This window comes from Glandiceps talaboti, chromosome 21 (assembly GCF_964340395.1).
Source record: "Glandiceps talaboti chromosome 21, keGlaTala1.1, whole genome shotgun sequence".
NCBI classification, from domain to species: Eukaryota; Metazoa; Hemichordata; class Enteropneusta; family Spengelidae; genus Glandiceps; species Glandiceps talaboti.
Genome location: NC_135569.1, coordinates 9,144,745 through 9,151,539, shown reverse-complemented (window position 1 = coordinate 9,151,539; position 6,795 = coordinate 9,144,745).

Genomic DNA, 6,795 nt, shown 5'->3' with positions numbered 1-6,795 from the left:
TCATTCTCTGTTTGCATTTGGTTTTATACACAACATTAGATAAATTAGTGAAAATCCAACTCCTACAGTGTTGTGACAAATTTAGCCATATTGCTAAGATTTCAAAACATTTTAAGAATCACAGTTATTAATACAAACCGATGTAACACATACCAAAAGAATTTACATAAAGTCACAAATTTAAAATAAAAAAAATTGTTCCCAACAATTAGATATTACATGTGCTATGAATAACATATTGTTCAATGTCACTTATTCAACTTAAGTATTCGATTTGTATAATGAGATTTAACAAGTATATTTCATTTTGTTCTACCATTCTGAGAAATCAATATTAGTGATTTCCGACAATAACAGTCTCCTGTTTGCTCATATTTCCCTATTTCTATCACATGCTGTTGGCTCAAATTTATCATAAATTAGGTGTCAGTATATGATGTGAGTTCAGTTTGTACACTGGCTTTAGCCAAGTGTTTGATCTCGTGTACAGACTTTGCCATTTGAACTTGGGATAATTTGCAAGTAAAATACGCCATCTACAGGTCTGGAGACCGGGCAGGACCATGGACATCAGCTACCATCAATTTATGAGCATATCGTACAGCCAGTTTTTGAGACATGAACACTGAATAATTAATTAAATCAATGTAAGATCGAGGTCCAGAGTACTGTAGTGTTAATACTCGGCCAAGCAAGTAATCTTGGACCAATGTCACTCAACGGTGTGCGCACAGGGTCCAGCGAACAATTTATTGATTATATCATTTGATTTGATTTTTTGTGTGGTTTAATAACACTTTTTTCTATCCCTGGCTAGTCTTTTCTTCCAACTGAAAATTAACTCTCTTTAGTAACTGAATAAAGACTCATCTAAACAAAAAAACATTTCTCACCTCATAATTACCAAAGTCATTCACAGTTCACCTACCATCTTATCTTCAGGGAGATTATTACACCAGATAAACATGCTTTGCATATAAAAATCATAATCCCCATTATTTCATATCTAATCAGTAGAAAAGAAAGACTAAAACCCAGTATTATTAAACCACAAAAAATCAAATCAAATCAAATCATATCATTAATAATATACTCGCAGGACCCTATGGTCACACCTCAAGCTAGTATCTCTTGGCACCCTGGTGAATGTTATCATGAGGAAAAGGTTTGGTGCTCTACTTATCATTTTTTTTTAAAGTTTTAAAAATATTTTTCTGTACAAGGTACCATGTAATAAAGTAATGATTTGAAAAGCTGGATTTGTCTTTTTTCTTTTCCTAAATAAGTGTTTGGAAAGTTTTACTTTGACTACCTTATCAATTATTAATAGTATATCTACAGAGCGCCCTCAAGCAGTGACCCATAGAGGATGTTGGCTACCCCTTTAACACCCCCCCCCCCATTGGCGTGCAAGAGAGACGAAAGAGTGGGTGGATGCATGTGTACATTTTTAAAGAGTATAATGGTAGTGGTTGCAATGGTAGACCATGGGGGGGGGGAGTGTACAAAGTGTAAAAGGTTTGTGTATCATGGAGGATCCAGAAAACAAGCATAACCACCATAAAGATGCCAAAATTAGGGGTCAAAGGTCTACATTTCCATTAAAACAGAGAGGTCAAAAGTCAACTTGTCCATGCTTCAAAATGACGTGTTTAACCACAATTATGGAAGGCTGTGCTTTTTAACAGTGCCACCAGCACTAGTAGTGTTGATACCATGGCATGAGTGAAAGCCTGTCATGATTAGGGTATTTTTTAAATCATCAACTTTGAAACTACGAGGTCCAACAAATAGGGTCAAATGTCATTTGTGTGTATATAGTGGTTGGTAAAACCTTTCAATAAGGCCTAAAAAAACTAAGAGTCAAAAGTCAAAGTCAAAATGGTAAGGTCGGGGTGCGAACCCTGACCAGGGATTTAAATTTGCCACGCTGTACGTAAGAAGAGTGTCATTCAGTTTGACTCTACTGAACAACACATGTTTTCCCTGGCCAATGCATTTACACTGAACTCATAATGTTAGGGTTGGCTCTCACTGGCCTTCTAGGGAGCCAATTTTATAAAGATTTAAAGAACTATTCAGTATAAATAAAGATGTTTATCATTATACGAATCAACCATAAAGGCATATTTAGTGACAGTCGTTTGACTCATTCAACAGATCTTGCACATAAGAGGAATTAATGTTCATTCAATTTGTGATTTACAATTATATCAAATCTCATGACCTAAAACAGCCATGCTGGATTATACTACCAGAAATGGTCAGCTGAGTCGAAGGCTATTCTATACACGTCCTATGTCATCCTATTTGTCACAAAAATTGTGACTACAAATGACAAACAAAGTTTTGACTGAAATCTGGGCACCTGCACATTTTTCACATCTGGCATAGACTATTTTCAGCTAGACATGTCATACAGTCTGCATATTGTTTTTCCTTATCTATACTCTAAAAAGTGAAAAATGGTAATAAAAATGATTGTTGGCAAAGTACCGCGACACTTTATTGTATATAGCTTTGATGACCTTGTTTGTATTAATTACAGTGAAATAAATTGCACTTTTGTATTTTACTGTATCATAGCAATTATTTTATCATCATTTTATCCACATACAATGAATGAAATGTTGCTCCTCATAATGGTAAAATAACATTTGTATCTGTTACTTTGACCACCACACCCAGCAGGTAGATCATGTTACTATACAAAGAGTCACTATCATATCTCCACTTGTACACAGGATCGCTTAAACTTACATGTTTCGGGAATTAGCTGAGTAGACAGGTATATATCTAAAGCTGTGGTAAACACAATAATGACAGTGAAACAGTGAGCATGTACCCTGTCTACTCATCATGCTCATTTCTCCTGAATGTGCCAAGCCACTCTGCTTTCATTAAAGTTCAAATTTACGTAACAAATGTGAATGGCTAAATAATTAATGCTAACCATGTAAGGGAGTTATGTCTTTAGACCATTCCAAATATTATTGAATCATGATATTTGGCCAATGTGAATTCTAGTTATGTATGAAATGTATACTGTTTTCTTAACTGGCTTAAGGACTCATGATGGCCTAAATATGACGAAACCAGAACAATGAAACTCTAGTGGGCACCCTCCTTCGAAAACTAGATGGTGGACCCCAATTTTTTCCCCCAAAATATAAATCTCCCATCATGGTCTACCACTGGTACAAATTTGAAAGTGATCCGACAACTTTTAAAACCGAGGTGCATTTTACCCTAAGGACTCATAATGGCATATTTAAAATATGACCTACAGTACAATTCACTGACCCTTTAATCAAAGGAGGGATATTATGGTCAAAATATGAAATTTACCAAAATTACGAATGTCATCGGTAACATGTTACTCCAGCTGTTATACCAAATTTGTAATAACAGATGAAAACAAATATTTACTGTTAACTAGATACCAGTAATACTGCATCGTTTGTCTCACACATACTATTTTCATAAAAAAATATTCATACCTTACAGTACTATTTGAATAATATTTTTGTCTTGCATATACTGTCCACTAATGAATTCGAAATGGAAAGTCGGTGGTAGTAGTGATACTAAATTGTTTTCTACTGGTTTAAAATGCTAGATGGTTCTTAAAACCTATAAGTGTTTGTAGTGCATGTGGAGTGACATTTTTATGGACACAAGAGTAATCATTTTGGGTCAATGGTCAAATTAGATGGAAACACCAGATGGTATTACACTAGTCTACAAATCCATATATTTGGTACACCTACATACTTCATTGAAATGTCCAGTCTTCTAAACTAAATTCATTCCCATACAAGACATGCAAAAAAATACAATTTTTTAAAATTTATTTACTAACCAAAAAGATGACGACAGGTGTACACCCAATATAAATATAAAGTCATTTCACATTAACTATATACAATTGACACAGACATAAAGTTAAACAATGACATATATCAAATAAATACATGACTGGAAAAATAAATATTACAAATATGTACAGTTGACATATCAAAAACAAATCAAAAGAAACAAAATAAAACAAATTAAAAATCACTAAAAGCTAACTTGTGCCTTTGTAAACATTTGTAATTGGCTGAAAATACCAGCATCCTAGCTAATTTTATGAAGCTAGTACAACCTTGATATAAAAGCACATTTTTCTTAAATGAACTCTACATTTTGGCTGTAGAAATAATGGTCTTGTTCTTAGGTGACAAACAGTGCATATATTATCAAAGAAAAATGAGACAAGGCTGAATAATCATATTTCACTTCAAAATACCTCACATGAATGGTAAATCTAGTGTTCATCTTCTCTTACTAGTAAATAATGACATCTTAATAAACAGAAAAGCACTGTCATATGATGTATACAGCTGTCAAATCAAAAGAAATCAAATAAATAAATTATAAAATCATTAAATTTTTGCCTTTCTAAGCATTTGTAATTTGCCTTACAATATCAATGTCCTGGCTAATGTTGCAACCCTTGGTATGAAGGAATATTTTGTTAAAATATCAATGTTCTGGCTAATTTTGTTACAACCCTTGGTATAAAAGAATATTTTGTTAAAATATCAATGTTCTGGCTAATTTTGTTACAACCCTTGGTATAAAAGAATATTAATTCCCCAATACCAATATTTGTTCAGGCAAGTGAAATACAAGTGACATAGGGAGTCTTTTGGCAAACCCCTCATGTTACTAGTATATTCATGTTGACAGAAACAGAACATTCTAGAATAATATAATCATACCAGCAAAAGCTTTTTTAAAAACATAGTGGGAATATAGTGGTAATTTCTACTACTTTGCAATATTTCAAAAACAATGAAACAATGAGTAAGATGTGGGTGTATACAATGTCATAAGGCTTAGAACAAATTGTTTGGTTCCGGTTACCCGACCCTACCTAATTTTTCACTCCGACCATAAACTTGTTTTTGAAAAAAATAATAAAATCATGAAATCTGTGAAGTCTTGCAAGAAACCATTACTGGGACAAGCCATTAAAGAAGCAAGTCCACTTGTTATCAAAGAGTACCAATATTTACACATGTGATGATGGGCTCTTACATAACACAAGTAAACAGTGTAGTTCACAGCGTAAGATCATTTCTAAGGAGTGGGTCAATAAAGTATTTTCCGTCTCGCGGCAGATCTCGCGAGATATGCAAATAACCTAGCAACGGTTGCTACGGAGGTCAAGCTTTGCGGAGTGGCCATGTTGTTCATATGAAAGTCAATGCATTAGTCTGAAAAAAATACTACCGTTTGTGACCATCTACAATCCTAAGTCATCATGGAAGACATTGAAAAATTGAAAGTACACGAACTAAAGAGCATGTTGCGAAAATATAGCGTGTCAACATCAAGTTAAAAGAAAAATACGCCAGTGTCACACTGTCATTATATTTCCGAACTGACTGTCATTTCTGGGAATACGTTGTCAGTGCCAAACTTATGCAGCATACTAGATGGCTATAATATTTCAATCTTGAGAAATGGTAATTAATGACAAGCAAAATCGAGTAGTTTTGATTATTAGTACACATGTACATGGTGGAAACATTTCCCGTCACCAATATTCAATATCAGTATATTAGAATGCAATGCACATGAAGTGTGGCGTAGTACTACTACACATCCACCAGCCGTAAGCCCTTATGAACCGTTGACATTTACGCTGATGACAAATACGGACGAAAGCTAAAAGTCTTACACATTTTTAGAGTGCCAATGTCCCGTTTCGGTCCTAGAGTTCAGAATTGAAAAGTTCTTAATTATCGTCACAGATCGGGAAATCATAGTCAGTTCCTGACAATCGTATTCCGATTTTACCACATGTTATCTTCATACAATATCTACCAGTCTAGTTCCCAATGACCGTATTCCAATTTTACCCTACCTTAATAACGTAGAGTAAAATCGGAATACGGTCGTCATGAACTAGACTAGTACTGTATGAAGATACAGCAACTTAGAGTGAAATCGGAATACGATCGTCAGGAACTAGGGAATCATCGGCGATGCGTGGAACACGTGTACATGTCAGCCATGTTTATACTTGAGTTCGATGAACATGTTGTAGAACTCATAGTCCAAATTCGTAAAATAAAACGACATAGTATCTCTGAATTTTAATTTTAAATGCATATATATAGCTCATTTATAAATTTATATGATAAAATCAAAGACAGCGAAAAAAAATTCTCAACCGATTTCAAAGTTTTTAGCGGACCCTGACGAATTTAGCTGACGAATTACGGACTAAGAATTACATCATTGCCAACTATTAACAGCACGTTATACGGTAAAGTGATCGCGTACACCAATGTACACGTTGTTGTGTTGGTTTTTAGACAACGCTACGCGACATATAAAAAGTCTATGGACAAGTTTTGACATTGTATCAAATTTTAGACGTTGTTTAAAAATAGGAATACAATATTCGCGACCTGACATGCAAGTTTTCAACCACAGGGCCTGCGATCCTCGAGTGGATCCAACTCTAGTAATATTTTCAAGTTCATGTTGAAACTGTCAATCTCAACCGCTCTTCTTCTGCGCCCAGACGGCCAAAAATCACTGTCACGTCTGACGGCTAGTTATGAATTTCACATACGCACATCGTTTTTACAACCATACTTTAAAAGTTTGCTTCCCTTGATCTATCATACCATGGAAGTATACTTCCATGATCATACGTATTGCACTGTACATGACGTCGAGAACAATGGTGTTGCTAAGCGGTTGACACTTCAGCTTGACCACCCGAATGTGGTT